The sequence below is a fragment of the Formica exsecta genome, unplaced genomic scaffold, assembly GCF_003651465.1.
Source record: "Formica exsecta isolate Colony F162 unplaced genomic scaffold, ASM365146v1 scaffold13, whole genome shotgun sequence".
Lineage (NCBI taxonomy): Eukaryota > Metazoa > Arthropoda > Insecta > Hymenoptera > Formicidae > Formica > Formica exsecta.
The window spans coordinates 468,543-485,030 of NW_021848632.1; the positions used below are offsets into that span (position 1 = coordinate 468,543).

The window sequence follows — 16,488 nt, forward strand, 5'->3', positions numbered from 1 at the left end:
ATTAAAAGACGTTGAAAATTATTTAATAAATATATAAATATAAATAAAATGCATATTGATGTTAAACAGATTATTTTGATATTTGGCAACAAAGTTAATCTAATTGTAGAGAAATAGAATAACTGTTTAAGTTCGACATTATCATGCATCATTACATTATTTGATCTCTCAGCTCTCTAACTAAATAACATATACTTCAAATAAATAAAGGAAACGCGAGTGCTATCTGCGTGCTGTCAGCGTGACAGATAACGAAGAGATTGAAACAATTGAATAATTATAGTATGATTACAAGCAAGAGCACTATTTTATCTGTAACTAATACATTTCGGACATCCGGCTTTTGAAACAATATACATAATTCAACTCTCGTTCAGAATTACATCGGCAAAGTTTTTAATAAATGTCATTCAATATAACAATGTGAAAGACGTATTGAAAAACCTATTGAAACTTTAAAAAAGAATTTTAATTTAGAAAGAAAACAAAATACAAATATATATTCAAATAATATATATAAATATATGTTTATATATAACTAATTCAGTTAAATTAAATATTTCAATATTAAACACGCATCTTGATTATTTTAGCACATCATGTATGTGCTCGCATTATTATATTTTATAATATTTTAATATCTTATGATATAATCGCGCTGAGAAATTATTAATTTGGTGTACGCCCATAGTTTAAATTTGATCACTATATTTCAAACTCGATCGGAATTATGCTGTCACACTTAAGTGGTATACTAGGGTAGAGCGGATGAATTTAATGAGTACCATAAAATGCATTTATGCACTCATCGTGTTAAATAATGGAAATGAATGATATCGAAAGAGATTTCTATTACGCTTTCTGTTTTACTTAAAATTACCTTTCTTGATATATTTTTCATCGCATTGTCAGTTTACATAATCATTGTATATTTTATTGTAAACTTTCAATTATATAATGAGAATTTTTTTCAATAAAAGATTTTGTTATTATTATGTGATCTCAAATCTACATCTAAAGGATCCACATTGCATTTGACAACTGTTACATGATGAGGAAATTATGTTAAAAATAACTTTTGACTATCATCATAAATTATTTTAAAATTAACTATTAACTGTCGTATGCGAACTAGTACATGACGTAATAATAACGTATAGTAATAAAGCTTTGAGTAGAAAATTGGAGCGATTTGGGCCCTGTTCTATTTTCCATAAATAATTCGCAACGCAATTAACTTGTGCGCCAATACACTGGACCAGTAGTCAATATATAATAAAAAGTATTGTATGTATATATTAAAAATAAAATAAAAGTGTTAATAATAATAATAATATTTTATTGATTTATTTTTATAAATGAAGGAAAAGATATATCTATTATTTCTAATTGCAATATTTTTTTTTCTAGTTTATTAAAAGACGTTGAAAATTATTTAATAAATATATAAATATAAATAAAATGCATATTGATGTTAAACAGATTATTTTGATATTTGGCAACAAAGTTAATCTAATTGTAGAGAAATAGAATAACTGTTTAAGTTCGACATTATCATGCATCATTTTTGGTTGGGTTAAAACATATTGGCAGCATCATTTTGTTGGAAAGATTTCAATTGTCATAATTATCTACCGCGATATAATTTTTATATTTATTTGACGACGACAATAATGTTATTTACAAAATCCCATAATAATTGTGTTGAAAGTTAGACATTTAAATAATGTATTGTCGTGGCGGAAACTCTTGTCAGCGATCATGTTATATAATCCAGCGATACATGGCTATTATGGCATTAGACCCGAGTAACCGATAATTCCGTTTTAGGTTCAAACTTGACTTTGCAATAATAGGATTAGAATTTGCGACGCGTTCGGGTGACCGTCTATTCTAAGTGTGCTATCCATCCAAGCTACCATGCGAACCGACAGTGATATCACATTTAATCAAATTAGTTGCTCGAATTAGTATGATAATTAATATGACAGTTATATGAAAATGATGAATATAACATGCAATTATCATTATAGGAAATTAATAATAATCTATGCCAGTTACTAATCGAAATATCATTATATTTTAATATTGTATATCATTTTAGTTTCATGTAAATTTTACTGTACACAATGTGTCACTTATATTATCTTTTAATGAAGAAATCTTTGGTCAATTTAAAATTAATTTTTCTTTAAAATAATAATAATACTTCTAAAAGAAAGAATTTAATTATCTAAAGATATCTCTTATTTAATCGATTACAATCACTATATCGTTTTTCACCAATGTTATAGTGAAAGATTAGACGGCAAAATGATATAAGTCATATGAATTAAAGTTTCATATATTTGTATTGTGTTTACGCGTGCGATAATAAATGTCTCAGTATATAAAGAAAAACTGGGGCTCACAGCCTTTGTAACCCTTTAAATCCATCTAAACGAAATATCAACTTTCGTCGAGCCGAACGGTATACCGGTCCTCTCCTTGGTTTTATCGGCGAGTTTCATTCCTCCGTTACCCGACATGTGTCCCGGATTCTCCCTCTTCGCGTTACTTCCGGAATCAAGCGCGATCCCGGAATTTGACGCGACAAGCGCAATACGATATCGTCCTCGGGAAAGCGGTTGCTCTTTATGGTCACGTAATAACTGCGTGGGTCTGTCACCGAGCGGGGAGATGACGAGAGACGGGAGAGGGGTGGGCGGAGGGGGGGGGGGGTGGTTTTGCGAACCGTGAGGGAGGGAAAGGGGAGAGACCGGGGATGGAGAGACTGGGACGGCCGGTGAGGGTGGACGAAGAAAAAGAGGCCGACGATGATGATGGGTATAAGGGCGGTTGTCCGAGCTCGTTTTCGTCGCAGACGTAGCTGCGAATCCCTCCGGGGACCGCGCGCGCAGCCAACTGTCTACGGACTTTCCGTTGAAGAAGCTCCGGTCGAAACTTAACGTCAAACGATTCTTGCTCCACGTATTGCTGCCGGCGTATTTTACAATATCGTTTCTCAGAATTGATAAAAAAAAAAAGACGCAAATAAGGTATCCAACGTTAAGAGGAGATAATATACATATAAGTCCATAACTTTTGAACGTGAAGAGCCACTTGCAAGTATATGACAGTACATCTTACAAGTTGTGGACTTATATATTCATCGTTAAACGTTTCGTTGTATATAGCATTTAGAAATGGACCTGGTACGATTATTATTATTATAGATGATGAACTTGCCGAGTATTACGTTAGCAAGATTAGCTACTCTGCTTCTGCGATACATCGGCTTGAGATGCGCACAGCCTTAACGCTCGATATAGAATTGTTAGTCTGGAACGTAAGAAGGGAGAAGGGCCGTGGGGCCCTTGCGAGGACGTTCGCACACGCGCCCGACACTTTTGCTCTGATTAAGCTTAATTCATTCCGCCGGTTTTGCGAACCGTGAGGGAGGGAAAGGGGAGAGACCGGGGATGGAGAGACTGGGACGGCCGGTGAGGGTGGACGAAGAAAAAGAGGCCGACGATGATGATGGGTATAAGGGCGGTTGTCCGAGCTCGTTTTCGTCGCAGACGTAGCTGCGAATCCCTCCGGGGACCGCGCGCGCAGCCAACTGTCTACGGACTTTTCGTTGAAGAAGCTCCGGTCGAAACTTAACGTCAAACGATTCTTGCTCCACGTATTGCTGCCGGCGTATTTTACAATATCGTTTCTCAGAATTGATAAAAAAAAAAAGACGCAAATAAGGTATCCAACGTTAAGAGGAGATAATATACATATAAGTCCATAACTTTTGAACGTGAAGAGCCACTTGCAAGTATATGACAGTACATCTTACAAGTTGTGGACTTATATATTCATCGTTAAACGTTTCGTTGTATATAGCATTTAGAAATGGACCTGGTACGATTATTATTATTATAGATGATGAACTTGCCGAGTATTACGTTAGCAAGATTAGCTACTCTGCTTCTGCGATACATCGGCTTGAGATGCGCACAGCCTTAACGCTCGATATAGAATTGTTAGTCTGGAACGTAAGAAGGGAGAAGGGCCGTGGGGCCCTTGCGAGGACGTTCGCACACGCGCCCGACACTTTTGCTCTGATTAAGCTTAATTCATTCCGCCGACGAGAAGCAGCAGAAGACGTTCACGCTAAACTGCTCGAAGAGCGCGTCGGCTCGCGCTGTCTGCCGTCCAATCCTGCCAACTTAACCTCATTAATAAATTAATTAGATATTATTGTGTTGGCAGTCAGGGCGGCAGCTGCGGGTACGCTCTCCTTGTTCTTCGCGCTCTCACTCTTTCTCTCTTTCTTTCTTTCCTTCTTTATCATCTTGCTCTCACACCCGCAGACTCTCGGATACGTCAGGGAAGAGATGGTGAGAGGGTCACCAGTGACGTCACTTCTTACGATGATAAAATATGTGTTATAGCCGCTCGCTTGCTACCCGCACATTTTTTTTTTCGACTAGGAATTTTCAAGCGACCATTCAATGATCGTGTGTCGTGGTGACTCTCCTCCGGTTCTGATAGACTTTAATAAGCTCCGTAAACAGAGATTTTTATCTTCGGTTTCGATAAATCTGACAAATAGTTCCGAATTTTCTCAGATATTAATTTTAAAATCGAATTACAATATTTGAAGCGCTTTATATTACAATGATGGTAATAATTGGAAAGATGCGATAAGTAATACGATATTTTCGCTAAGAAAGTTTATCTTCAAAATTAATCGAAGAAGAGCGATAGTTGAAAAGATATAAAGGATAATATGCGTTTCTCGGAATTAAGCATATATTCCTAATATCTAATTTCGCAAAGATGATTTCTAAAAATTTCTAAAAATATACGACATGTCGAATCATATACATAAAATCTTATCCCGAATTTTATCGCGAATTATATTTTATCTAACAATCGCATGAAATATAAAGCTTTAAGATCTCGTGGCGCGGGAACATAATCTTGCATGCGGTTTCAGCGCGCTATCCAAGGAGCCATGTAGTCGCGGCGCTCATTACGGGATAGCCATGGCTCTGGCACTGGTAATGACAAAAAGCACACGCAGCATTATCATTGCGGAGTGTATGGCATTAAGCAGTAGGGGGCCAGGATTAGGATGTCGGCCATTACCGCGCGTCACTGACCGTTTATTCTACGCCGTACACGGTGCGGTGACTTCCTCTAGACGCGCGTATATATGCCTACCATAACCGGAGGATGAGGAGGTCGCTCGCGAGGCCAGCCGGCCGGATCATGCATTCTCCGTATGCGTGATTCACCTTTCGATATCAATGTCAATCTAACTTAATTGTTCATCTTTATTTTGAGTCGCCGATCTATCCACGATGCGACAAAAAAATAACGGTCATCTTTCTTAGGAATATATATAATTCTCCTTAATACATTAAAATCAATTCTTTTTCATATGAAGATATACCGCGCGATAAAGATCCTCATTTGATTATACATATAGTTTTTCGATGCTTTTTTTATTTTTCGTATTATATCTTTGTCAATCAATTATTCGAAGAAAGTCGTCAATAAATGAAATCTTTAAATTGTTAAGTATGTAATATTTTTACGTATTCACATTTCTATCCACATTACCTCTTGTAATTTTTTGAATAAACATATATTTTTTTTTAAATATATGACAATATAATCTAATAAACTTATTAAATATCGTTAATTAAAAAAGCAATTATTATTTTTTATATCTATAGGTAAATAAATCTTTTTTTCATTATCTGACAATCCTTTCTAAATTTTAAGGCACTTATTTCTCTCTCGATATTGTTATCATGTTAAGATCTCCTCTCTATTCTCGACTCTTTATAACGAACGATATTTTTCTTGTTACAATTATACGTACAGCGCATTTAATGTACGCAATGAATAAAGCACGCCACAAATTAAATTCATAGCGAACGTTTCTCCCCAAGATATTTGATCGCAATTGAATCGCGATTAATCGCAATCTCATGCGCGAATCAACCGATTGTCGACGTGACATATAATAAAGCGCGAGCGGAAAGGAAGAGAGAGAGAGAGAGAGAGAGAGAGAGAGAGAGAGAAGAAAGATCTAATTTACAGCCGTGAATCGCAACATGACGGCCCCGTCGCCGTCGCTGTTTCGAATCCGGCGATTTAATGGGAGGAATGTTTGCGCGAGAGGAGAGTCTTCCGCGCGCGCGCACAAACGTCGGGATCGAAATTGACCTTTAATCGCTGTGGCGCCACGCGAGCATGAATAATTGGCCGCGTCAGGAGCGAATTCGACGACGGATAATGCCGCAATAGGCCGAATCGGCGCGTATCATTTATTCATTCGGCCGGGTAGCGGGCGGGCTGGCCCGCCGCGATGGCCGAGCCGCGAATTTGCAAATCGTATTAAGCCGTGCGCACACGCGCGGGAACGGGGGGGAGAAGGGGGGGGGGCAGAAAAAAATCGTCAAAGAGAGGACTCGTTCGCGAGGATCAAAGTGGCCGCAATTTTCACTTACCGCCAATCCGGCATTCCGCCGCCGCCACCGACGCCGTCGCCGCTGACCCGTGCTGAATCCGTGCTGCTTAAATCCGCCATTTTTCGACCCGGTGTTTTCCATGTGTCTGAAAATCACATGAAAAAATGACAATAGATTAGTATATACGTGACTATAGATATATTTTGTAAGAATATACATATTTACTAACAATAAGAATACACAGGGTGAGTCATAAGTATGTTTAAAATTTTGTGAGCGTGTTTCTGGATAAGAAGTACGGACAAATGTTCCTATGAACATTAGGTTGAAAATGCTTCGTTGTCGAAATAATTGACACAAATGGGTATTGCATTTCATCATACGTGAGATGAATATCATTCATTTATTCAAATGAAAACATTCTCTACACTGTTACAGTAAATAAATGAATCAATATTAATACTGTTCGGTTGAACTGTCTCAAGCGTACTGACTTGATTGTAGGTACATTATCTCTTACTGTACTCTCTCTCTCTCTCTCTCAAGTACAGAGGCCTAATTATGCATTAAAACTCCCTTCTTTTTTCTTTCAAGTGGGTCGTGTGCTGGTAAACAAACACTATCTCAGAATCAAAACACTAGAGACACAACATCGTGGAAAGAAAGAATCTGGCCTGAAATTCATTATGAAATCTATTTATTCATACTTTTTATCCAAGAACACGCTCACGAAGTTTTAAAACATATTTACGATTTACCCTGTACATATTCATAGATATATTTCATAAGTTTCTGATAATTATATACAGATAATGTGTAAATAATATAAATGGATTTAAGAAATATGAAAAAAAAAGAATGTTTTTTTTTAAATAAACTCTTCGCGATTGATTGTAGAATCCGTAAATAAAAGTGGTCTGATAGAGATGTATCAATTTGATTTAATCACGAATACGATATACGAGAACTAGCAAGGAAATAAGATCGCAAAGAAATCCGGACCGTCCTTGGAAATTCACGCGCCAATAAGCCTGATAACGTCGCCATGGATAAACGTATGTAAACGAATACCGTGGATAACTCTCATGATGAAAGCGAATTTTCTGCGGGGAGAAAGGGGGGGGAGAGAACGTGGAAGAGTAGAAAGAGAAGGAATGAGCGTAAGCACCGTTTCGGAGGAGCGTTTACACGGAGAAATGCACACACGCCGCTTTTCGCGCGCGCGGACACGCCCCCTTTTCCTCCTTTCCTGAGGTGCACGGGGGCAGAAAACGACTGAGAGAAAGGAGAAGCGGAACACACGGTGGCGCGGAACGAACGGAGGGATAAGAGAAAAGGAGGACGGGAGGGAAAAGGAAACTGTAAGGGGTGAACGTGCAGGGGAGCCGCTGCAGTAGCGAGGTGAGAAGAGAGCAAAAAGATCACGGGGAGGGGGGGTTACACGGTATAAATATATATATATATATATATATATATATATATATCGAAGTAAGAAGGCTCCTCTCTTCATACCCCCTTGCTCTTCTGCCGTTCCATGCACTTCCTTGCCCCCTGCCCGCTGATGCAGCTCCCGGCTGTGGTGCTCCTGTTTTACGCTTTTCGACTTTTTCAAGATTTATCTTTACCGTTTCCTCGCTAAATCGCTTTCCGGGCGAAATTTACGGTTGGGCAATAATACAGGAGGAGCGAGCCCGGGCGAGTTGTACACACACACACACACGCGCACAGTCCGTGTGGCGGTATAAGGGCTGAGGAGGAGAAGGAGGAAGACGTCGGCAGGAAAGAGCGAAGAGCCCGGGTTCTCTATACGGCCGTCCAGCCGAGTAACGGGGGAGCCTACATACATTCCCAGCACGTTCTCGGCTTCTTCTCTACCTGACTGACTGCTTCCACCCCTCTTTGGTTGCCTCGCGCGCGCATTTTCTTTACGAGCTTCCTCTTTACCTATCTATCCCCTTACACGCGTACCATTCGCTCCTCGACCGGATCCATTCTGCGCCCCCTGGGGGTGGCTATGATCGCTCCGTGTATCGTCGCAGCAATCTCCGAGATTTTGTAAAAGATTTAACATACAGCATTTGTGTGTCACACAAAATAATATTAATCATTAATCTACTCGAAAGTGTCGAGTGTCGGTAAAATTTCACATGCTGCGTGATATCTTTATAAAATTTAAACGGAACTTTTATTACAGACGCTCTTATCAGATACATCGTATTTGATATTTACACTTGTAATATTTGATATAATATAATTGTGTGCGATAGCACCAATGTATCATGAAAATACACATCTGACAATGATCTATAGAGATATCAAGGAAGGTAAAAGAATAACGATATGAATTTTGCACTTTTGGAAGAATGCAGGAAAAATGCAAATATTTATATCATGTAACAATCATCTCTTCCAAGCGAACTCTCGCGAGTTTGAGGAAGTTCGCGGAAAATGAGATTACCCGAAACGAGGTTTACGCGCTATATGATAAAGTTGTAAAGCGCATCGCGGATTTGGCAACTCGACCGCGTTGCATAGCGTGACATTGTTATGGTGCAGCGTATTGTATTAGTTTCCCGCCGCCGTGTAACTTCATTATTTATCCGTTCGTGGGATTGATAACGTCCGATAACGTGTCCGGGACAGACGCCGGATCCGTAGTGGTCTGTAATAAGATGCGAGTGTACGCGAGAAACAAGTGGATGATGGCGCGTTATTCCGCACAGTTGAGCGAACAAGTATATAATTCCATATGCTTCTCCCTGCTCTTCTGCCGCGGATTCGTAAAAATGGAACTCGTGGAAATGGCGAGGTTCGATCCTGTTGAATAATGTATGCACGACAATGGTATATCTAATATATGATTCACGAAAGCTATTAGCGAATATGTATCGGCAAATATATTTACTTGTTTACAGTTACTCGGGTTCTTTCTTTTCGACAATCTCATGGCGAAACTGTATTGAAAAGTACGCTTCAAATTTGATCAATACTAAAAGACAAAAAGACATAGTCTCTCTTTTACGAAAATACGTAACAAAATAAATACATAATAAAAATTTTTAAATTTAATTTTTTTTTAAATATAGTTTCTTTATGAAGAGGGAGAAAAAAAGAAAGCAGAAAATAATCGTAAGAACAAGTCCTGAAAAATTTATAAATATATTTGCAATAATTAAAAAAATTGCACGATTTAAATAATGTGAAGAGATGTGTCTTATAAGATGCAAGAGTGTGGGATTAATAATTTATCTCAAACCTCCTCCCTCCCATATATATACGCAATCAGATCAACGGTCACTCCGCAATCATCCGTTTACGTTAGCGAGCACGTAAGTAAACACGCGCCGGACATCTCGCCAAATGCCTTTCTCCGGATCTTTCCCGCGCGGAAAAGCCGGGTGATAAATAATATAAATGGACCTTTCAAACGTGACAACGCGTCGAGTATCATTGAGGAAGAGAGCGAGTAGTCACTCGGCGACACGTGACCACCCGCGATCATCCCGCACGCCGGGGATTCCCTCGCGTACAGCCGGCCGGAAATACCACCCATAAGTGAGGGTGCGATCACACCGGAACGAAATGGGAGTAGAGAAAAAAGGAGTAAATTAGATATTTTATAAAAAAATTATATATGTATACATATATAAATTTTCAATCTGTGTGTAATGATAAATAAGGAGATAAAAAAGTTGGAAAGAATAATTAAAAATTTATAAAACAAAGATTTTAAATATTTGATGAGATTTTTATAAATGAATTTACCGATGAAAGAACAAGGGAAACGTATTTAGAATTTCTTACACGTTTAATTTTGTCGATTGCATTTAGATCGACAGATCCACAAAAGCGTAATGGGAGATAGATCTCGTGGATATTCTCATTTTTTTTTACTCTAGGATTACTTGCACTGGCGGAGGAGAAAGAGGGAGGCCGCAAGTTCTCTCGCTGGGTGAATCGTGTCGTCTAAGGGGCGCGACATATTGGACGAAATTGGCGCATATCAAACAGGGAAGCAATTGGAATAGCGGCGGGATCCGGGGATCCCCGCATCCCGGTTCGCGCGCGCTCTCGGTTCCGTTGGAAATGGTGCCCTCGGGGCTCGGAGCCGAGCACGGGAACGAAACCCTCGACTGCGCATCCCCTTATTCCCTCTCGCAGCCCGCGGCCTCAGCCTCTCCTCCTCCCTCCTCTTCTCTCCGCACTCACATCAACGAGTGATATTACACCGCCTAGGAGTCTACCCGCTCGTCTCTCTCTCTCTCTCTTTTTCTTCCTTTCTCAGACACGCGCGAGTCCGACAGTACTCTCTCGTGCATCTCGGGGAACAAACCTAACTTTGGCTTGATATATAACTTCACCACGGCGAATACAATAATGTTGTGTGCTCGCGTGCAACGACCTACAATAGAATTCGCGGCATCTTGATATTTGTGATATGTATATTAGAGGGAGATCGAGAGAAAAATGTTAAAGTTTGTATATTGTATATTCTAATATATAAATTTTGTTGTACTATACTATAACAAATAACTGGACCAATCTTCAATCCGATAATATCTTCTGTTCTGATAAGTGCCTTAAAGTTTTGAATTTTCTTTGAATTTGTCAGTTTATTCTGAAAGTATTCTATTTTATTAAACGTATATACTTTTATGAAATTTGATAACCGGGGATTTTTAGAGTTATTGATTGCGAAATTGTTTTCAAATTTGTGAAATTCAAGACGGCGAATATGCAATTTGATAGATTTTAATTTTTTAATGTTTCTTGGAAAATCGATAATATATGTTATTGATACAGCTCATTATTACTTTAGGGTTAAAATTGAAAAATTGAAAAAATGCCGGGTTTTTAAAAATATAATATATAAAAGTGTGCTTTATAACTTTTTCCTTTTATATCAATTTTTGTAATATAAATATATCAAAATTTTGATGACAAATTATATAAGTTATATAATTATATGTTATATACTATCTGTATATGTACAAATTTCTATCCAGCAGACATAATGTATAAGATACAGGAATCATACTGCAATCTTAATCAAAGATTAAGAAAAATTAAAGAATATAAATTTTATTTTCGCACACATACGCATCTTCGACACATAATCGAGACGGTTATGAAAGCTTTATTTTTCGCACAACGCATCTCAGCAAGAAGTCAAGCTCGTCGTACATACCTCTCTCTGTGCGTGGCGGGTCTCTGTAACCGGAGAATCAATACGATCTTCCGCCTCCTCTACGGTACGGTGCACCAATTCAGCTCGTTGAATCTGTGCACCGAGCCTGTGCACGCGGTTGTAGCGCGCGAGTGTACGCGCGGGCGTGCACATGCGCACGTAGAGACGCGATGCACGCACGTGCGTTGCACGTCGCACGTCCCGATTTCACGCACACGCGTGGAGAACATCGTGCATGAGAGGCAACCGCGACCGCCGATCCGGTTGCGATCGATGAACGGAGAGAGACACGCGGCCACCAAACAAACTCATCCGTGTAATTGGCAAATTGACAGATTAATTCAATCACACCGTCGATGCTTCTTCTTCGTCGGTTCCCTTCTCTCTCTCTCTCTCTCTCTCTCTCTCTCTTTCTTTTTCTCTCGTTCACGTTAATGTATTCCGCCGACGAGGAGACGGCCTTGATTTCTGCCCGAGTACAGAGTCGGGCATTATATTTTTGCCAGATTATCAATTATGTTTTCTTTTTATATAACGCACGGCATGATAACATCTTTGTTCTTCCCAAATCAAAATTTTTCTCCTACATTTGATTACAAAATTTTCAATCTATTTCGATATTTTAAGCAGTCGAATTACTCTCTTTTAAAATTATTTAATTTACAGTTTTGTCCAGAACTTCTCTTTTAAACCTCTAAATGGAAAATTGTTCGTTTATTGTCTATTTAAAATGAAAAGAGCTCAATTCCTGTATAAATCAAATCTACCGAAATCCTGTAGAACTAATAAAACGTGAGAAAATTGAGATGCAAAGTTTTGACTCAACAAGATAGATAATATTAGTTGTTTATATCTGTATTTTATCATAATACACTTTGTCTATGAATTTAGAGCGCAATTTTCATAACAGAACAAATTACATGAGTCTAACATAGTATATCGAGGAAATTATTAGAACCATCATTCTATTATTTTATTTTGTCTATTTATCCAAACGTAATCTAATCACGTTTCACTGCCAGCGCGTTTCTTTCCACAATCGGGCGACAGTCCATAGTGTGATAATCGAGGTGTACCACCCGCAGAGCGCGGTGCGCGGTAGACGGAATAAATCAAATGTCGAATGGATAAGCGGGAAATAAACCGAAAACCGCGCTGGTCGCTCTGTAAATCGAGAATAAGCGAGACAGAGGTAACGAGAATGCGCGAGCAAAGGATATAAACAAGCGTGCCCGGGTCGCTTCTCTCCCTTTTTTTTTACAAAAAGGGCGACAGAAAGAGAGATGAAAGGATGAGGGAAAGGGAGAGGAGAGAATGTTCTCTCGAGTGTACACGTCGGAAAGGGCGTGTGCAATGCGGTGGAATCGAGTGGAGCGAAAAGTCAAATGGAGTCGACCTGCGTCGCGTTGTATGTGTATGTGTGTATGAGTGTGTGTCGAAAGATACGAGAGTGAGTGCGTGAAGAAAAGTGCTATCGGATCAAGTGGTTCTCTGTGCGATATTTTGAATTAGCTACCCTTTTCAACATCTCTCTCTCTCTCCCGCTGCTTGCATCCTCGGCGATTGTTTCTCACATCGGGATATGTCATTATTTTGCGACAAAATCAAAGGAAACAAAAGGAATTCTTACGCGTCATTCTTTGAAATAATAATTATAAAAAATATAAGCATATCTTTTTCTCTCTCTCTCTCTCTCTCTCCTTTTCATGATAATGTAATTATAATTGTAAATATTTATAAGGGATAATTACGAATAAAATAATTTTTAATTGATGCTTATGAAATATTATATCCTGACTTCACGCGATGAGTAATCTGTACATTCTTTTTGTACGGGGAAAGGATGTCCGAATGTGATTTTGTACTTGAAAAGGTTCCGCTTCCGGAATACGTTTATGATCCTTAAATGTCACTATAGAAACCCCTACACAAAGACCTTATCTTCGAGATTGATTGCTATCGATTGATATCATATAAAAATACAGTAGCATTAATATTGTGAAGTGTTCCTCTCTCCCTTCCTTCAATAACATATAGTTATATGTGTATTTATTTTTTTTTTAAATAAATTTTTACATTTTTCATATTAAAACTGAAATTTTTTTAGAAAAATATTTTCTGAAATGTTTTCTATTTCTTATAAATGCCAGAAATAAATTAGAATTAATTTGTCTTTTTTATTTTTATGAGATTTATAAAAGTATACTACTATATATTTCTGAAAAAGATTAAACTTAGAAAATCGGCAATTGCCCTAAATAAAGAGATTCGGTTACGCGATCTTGAGACCACAGGCTAAGTTAAGACTGTAACTTATAGTACAGCGGAGTCTTAATCAACTTTCAATTAAAACTTGTCTTTAGACAGCGCTCGGAGAGAAAGGGAGGCGGTATAAAGCAGAGCCGATATAAATCAATAATCAGTTCAAATTCAATCGCGGCAAGTTCCATTTTCTTACTCGATAACGAGAATCTCTTCTTGACTTTATGCTTACATCATATAATGAAGTCGTCGTACTTCGTTGTTGTAATTTAGAAATGGATCAGTTCGCAAACTTTTTCGCTCTTAATTTTGTATTTCTATACTTAAACTGGTCGTTATTATCTGGCTTATATATTTTACTTCTATCGTCATTTTTTATTAAATAATAAGATTTTGAAAATTCAGTAAAAGAGAAATATTTCAGAAATATTTTAATTTGTGTATTATAAAACGTACAATATTTTATTAATTAATATTGCAATATTATGTAAATGATATATGTAATTTTAATTTCATTCTTTACAACAAGATATATTTGTGATATATTTAACTTTCTTGCTTTCACAGGATATCTACAGAGATTATAATAACCATTTTTTTATAAGAGTGTTTTTTCCGGACCTCTGCGTAATGTACGATATAATGATTGCTGTTTAACGGCCGTATTTATTATTTAATGCTGTTGTTGTTGTTGATTTCACATAACCGCTTGCAGTTTCAAATGGCATAGGGACCCGCGTCATATACGGTTCGCTCGTTACATGCTATTAATTTATAATTAGTTATTCAATTCGGTCGAATTAATTTATATATGCATTTAATACAGGGGTTATAACGATACCCGGATTCTATATTTGCGGCTTTCACGCTTCAGCCTTGCCGAAAACGATTTTACATCGCCGATATGTGCGCGTAGCGTAATTTTATCGCATATATAATTTAAATACAAAATTTATTAAGAACTAGCCCCTCTGTACTTCTCATCTCTTCTTTTACTCCAGTCCAGTTACTTTCAACTTTGTTTTAAAGTTACGTAACAAACTCTCATCTCAATCATTTAAAAACTTCATCTTTTTATAGATAGATAAATGATGAAGCAATAATTTTATCAACGTGACTCTCAGTATTATATTGCCAGTATTATTTGAACGGATTAAATCAAGGCGCACAATTTGATAGTACAATAATATCACGTCGCTTGATAATCCGCTTAACCCTTCCCGGCCCAGCGATTTCAATTGTAATCACATACACTATATCTTATGCAAGCGCAGATCCGTTTAATTTGAAAGCAGTCGCAAACATTTTCTTTCAATTTGCTTCAATGATTATAATTTTTAAAGCTTCAGAAAAGTATGGTGCCCGATTGATCTCTCGTAAAGAAGAATACAATTATTTAAATTTTCAACACACCCAAGGAAGAGATAGCGGCGATAATAAATTTTATTGTATTAGATTCTTTGTACTCGTAGAACACGAAACGTTTCGAAAAGCATCGTGTTGTGCGCAATGTTTTTCGACGTTAAGCATGTGCACGTTTCTTCGCGAGGAGGAGCATGTCTGCCTCGATATTTGCAAAATGATATACCGAAGGAGCTCTATCTTTGCGGAGGAAGAGAAGGAGAGGAAGAGGTGGAGCAAGCTCAGAGCGCACTTACGTAAAGTTTACGTACAGTGGCGCAAATAGTTTTACATTATTACGTGCGTGGGAGCGAGGAGACTGCGGCGGGGTGGGAAGGGGAGGGGAGGAAAGGGGCAGATGTAAGATCGATCAAGCCGCCTCGTAATTATCCGCTTTGTATCGCATCATAATTCCTGGTTAGTTTGGACGCCGGCGTCGCGCGCGTTCGATACTGTCGAGCGCGCCGCGCCAGTAAAGGGGTTACGGCACGGGGGAGCAATACCATATGCAAAGTTAACCTCCATTAAATGCGTTAACTCGGCGACGAGCATGCTCCGATGCGCTTAACCAAAGTACATTACACCGATGCTCGATGCGAGAGCGATCCCGCCGTGTGTGTTGAGAGCCGGGTTCGCTCTCTATACAGGATGTCCCGTAATGTCTCGGCCTCGCGTCGGATTCTCCAACCGACGACTCGGAGCCGATGTCGTTTTTATGAACAATTTTTCGCCCGCTTTTACACTGGCTTTCGAGTTATAGGCGAAATTCACATAATGTTTTTTTTGTACATAAAGTGTGACGTTTATACGTCAAGTTGATATATATATATATATGTTGTGTTAGCGAAATTTCCGTTATTTATTATTAATTGATTAATGGATATGGTTTTTAATTATGTACACGTGGTTGAGAAGAGACACTTTTCCCGATATCGACATGCGTATATTGATCGACTATCAGCCTGGGACACCGTGTATATCGCGCGCCTCTAATTGCTCTCGCCGAGGCGGCTTGCGACGTATTTACCCACAGTTCGTTTTGTCCTCGATTTCTTTTCGACGAGACGGCAATGCGGCCCGTTAACCCCGCGACCGTCCATGCCATAATATTATCGAAGGAGCCAATGTACAATCATATATATTGTGGACGACACAATATTACATTCTAGACCACGCTCT

General features: G+C 38.4%; 1 protein-coding gene across 1 annotated transcript in view; it reads right to left on the reverse strand.

Moving 5' to 3' along the window:
- The window catches only part of LOC115245771, an 83,314-nt gene that overhangs the window by 28,218 nt on the left and 38,608 nt on the right, over nucleotides 1-16,488 (reverse strand). The window contains exon 4 of the mRNA XM_029824243.1: nucleotides 6,498-6,603. The gene's annotated coding sequence lies outside the window, so the exon portion shown is untranslated. The remainder of the gene's footprint in view (nucleotides 1-6,497; nucleotides 6,604-16,488) is intronic.